Here is a 3,364-nt window from a genome sequence, read left to right on the forward strand (position 1 = left end):
ACTTGTGATTCTACAATTGACAACTGTCCCGCTCCACGGGCCTGTTTCTCCATTACTCAGCCAGCTACCTTCCGATCTCCAGGTACCTGTCTACATGAGCTACTGGACTTGGGCTCAGGCTCTCCGCCCCGGGGGTCTGCCTACAGTCTCCTGCGCTGTGGCTCCACCCCTTGGGCTGCATCATCGGAGAATATCCTACTTGGCTGTTCGGGCATCCGTCAACCCGTGATCTGCCTGGTGCCCTCTCTCTTCAGTCTCTCCAAGTGCCATCTATAGACTGCTACCCTATGGGGGTCATCTCCTGGTCTCTGGGGCTCTCCCCTTGACTGTGCACAGAGCTTCCCTACACTCCAACATCTCACCTCCTGATGGTGCGGACCTTTGGGGCTCCTCCCTACAGGCTGTATCAACTCGCATCTCGGGCCAAGGATCCACATACACACTAATCATAACACGGGTGCTGTGCCTTATAAAAAACCTTTTCAAAATATTCTCTGCATTTTTAATGTTAAGCATGCATTATCCTTCAGTTTAGCTAGCAGAAATTGAGTAATATTCTGACATTTGAGAGCCATTGTTTTATTTTAAATGTCGTCATTTATCATTTTCAGCGCGGATAACACCCGCGTTGTTTCGGATCGGGGACTGCCGTAAAAATTCAATTAAGCTTACCGATCACTTGTTATATAGTTTAAAACAAAAATATACCCTCGTACAGAAAATAACTCTAGTACTTACTTAAAAGTTTTTAGCAGCAATACATATGCCGACGGTGAAATGTACCGGATATATGTGGGATTAAAGTTCCCGCCGAAAAAACGTTGATCTTATACACTCCTTGCAACTTCAAAATTATAATTATAAAACATTTTTTTTTATATAAAAGACGAAGTGTAAGTTATTTAGCCCCTATATTAGCCAACTCAGTCCAAAATAGAAATGATAAAAAATAAAACAGAATTTTCTTCACATGCTGACACAAACTTAAAAAATAGATACAAATTTTAAAAAGATAAAAAAAAACTAATGATTAAAGATAATTATAAAAACACATTGTAAAAATAAAACCAGACCAAATAAAATGAAGTTGAAGTTCTGCTCTAGCTTACAAAGTTTTAAAGTGGATTGACAGACATAACCATTGTAGCAATAGGTTTTCTCCTTGTGACAAAGTATAGCTCATTGTCTGCGAGTAACCAGAGTCTGCCTCCTATTTCCTTTGGCTGTTATCAAGCTGCCTACCACTCGAGCTTTCCAAAAAGTGTTTCTCCAGGCCAGACTGCATGATCAGATAGGTTCTTCAGGCATGACTCTGCAGCTAGTATCTTGCCCTCAAACTCTTCAGACAGGACTGTACAGGTTGGCATCTCACCCTCAGACAAGCTCTTCAGGCATGACTTGTCAGACAAAGTGTCAGGGGTTGAATCTGTGGCCCTGGGTGCTCAAGGACTCTTAACTCAGTAGAAATCTGTAGAAAATACAAAGTGAAGTAAAGCTACTTCAGAGGCTCCCTATTGGACCAGTATTAGATGTGTCCCAAATAGAGGGCTGTATATAAGGAGCCCTAATCTGACTCACCTTTGCTGTTCCAACAGCCGCACACAGACTGCACTGTGTGGTGGTGGTGGTGGTGGGGTGGAAGAGATGATCATAGACTCTTTGGTGAATGGTCTGAATGCACTGGAGGAGGGCAGTAATGAGGTCCCAGATCTTGCACTGATGGTGGACACTAGGCCTGAGGTGGGGTTCCAAAGACCCAGATGCCAACAGGTACAAAGGAGAACAGGGGGCGTCCAGGTAAAGATAGGCCAAAGCCTGAGAAGCAGTAGGAGACAAGGAGAGTCCAAGGCAAGCTGGAGTCACAGTCAAGGCGGCAGGAAGGCACAGTACCAGGAGCAGAGCAGAGGTCAGAGCCAGGAGATAGATCAGATGTAGTCTAGACGATGCAGGGGTCAATACCAGAGAATCAGTCTGAGGAACGAGGAGCAGACAAGGGAACATGCAGGGACAGGAACCAGAAATGACAGGAACGGAAGACAGGAATGAAAACAGGAACAGAAACCAGGAATGAGCAACGAGTACACGAGCAATCATGGAGACCTGTTGCCAAGGCAGGGGACACGTGGCTGGGCCCTGCCTTTTATACAGAGGCTCAGTGATGTCATTATCCAGGGCCGCAGGCTACTTTCCCGCCGCGGCCCCTTTAAAAGAGCGCAAATTGTGTGCGCGTGCACCTAAACTGGAGCCTGGAAGAAGTAGGGCAGCGGCGTCACTCTGCGTCCCATGTGGGGAGGCCCCCCGGGTGCCAGGAGGACCTGCACAGGAGTCAGAAGCGGAAGAGGTGGCTGCAGGTGCTCAGGGATGGAGGCGGCTGCCCACCGCCACGAACGAAGGTGAACCGGAGCTGGCAGCTGAGCTCCCGGGGTGAGTAGGCCCGGGCATGGGCCTTATATGGCTGGGACACGTAACACCAGATGGCAGATGTCATGTATCCGAAGTCATATATCATGTCTATAGTAATTTATTATCTTGCCATTGTTGGGGCATAGGTTATGAAGCAAATTAATTTGGTCCTCATGGACAGCATCTCATTTCTCACCATATTTGCATAACATCCCTGTCCTGCCAGCACGTGTTCCTCCAAGTTGGGATGTGACTGTAGCTCATGCTGAGGATGTGATTCCCTTTTTCCCTTTTGCTCAAGCTGTTGCAGACACTGGCTCCTGCACAGGAGATGGAATAGCAGTATTAGATGTGGGTGCGGACAGGAAAAACGCTTGAGGAGGATGACTGAGACCAGTCAAGTTCCTGTGGCAGAAGACTTTTCAACATTATGACCTCCTCTGCTATCTCACTATAGAGATGCTGTGGGGCTGACTATCCATGTCCTCCCATGCCAAGCCCTCAAACAGCTCCTCAGAGGACAATCTTCAAACCTGCCTCCCCTCCCCCCCGCTGTGGGTTAAAGTATCTGTGCCATTCACAGAAAATCCCAGGCTGCTCACCAGATCTTGTTCTTTGTTGTCTTTGACTTATTGATTGAATCCTTGCCATAGAGGACATTGTTGTTCTCCACTATCTTGATGAAAAGCTCACTCTAATGAAAGATAAAACAGATGGCACAAATCTCCTGACAGGCTTCCTGGTATGTGGTGTTGGGTCCTGCCTCCAAATCTATTTATAATAATAATAATAATAATAATGTTTACTTCTTACATGCTTTACCACCAGAGGCAACCAAAACATGGTACAATGAAATGAAATACACAGAATTCAGTTGATGCAAGAAACCCTGCATCTCCCAAACATACAATAAAATCCAAGATTCCCAAAATAATAAACCCACCCTACCTCACCCCACCCT

At 46.3% G+C, this 3,364-nt stretch overlaps 1 long non-coding RNA gene across 1 annotated transcript; it reads right to left on the reverse strand.

Annotated features, from left to right (window-relative positions):
* Positions 1 to 1,149: 1,149 nt before the first annotated feature.
* Positions 1,150 to 3,117, reverse strand: LOC115080975. Its single transcript, XR_003853709.1, has 3 exons — positions 3,006 to 3,117; positions 2,600 to 2,723; positions 1,150 to 1,468 (listed from the first exon to the last, which is right to left on the reverse strand). It is a non-coding gene; the product is annotated as an uncharacterized LOC115080975 (long non-coding RNA).
* Positions 3,118 to 3,364: the final 247 nt, after the last annotated feature.

The sequence above is a fragment of the Rhinatrema bivittatum genome, chromosome 1 (genome assembly GCF_901001135.1).
Source record: "Rhinatrema bivittatum chromosome 1, aRhiBiv1.1, whole genome shotgun sequence".
In the NCBI taxonomy this organism is placed as follows: Eukaryota; Metazoa; Chordata; class Amphibia; order Gymnophiona; family Rhinatrematidae; genus Rhinatrema; species Rhinatrema bivittatum.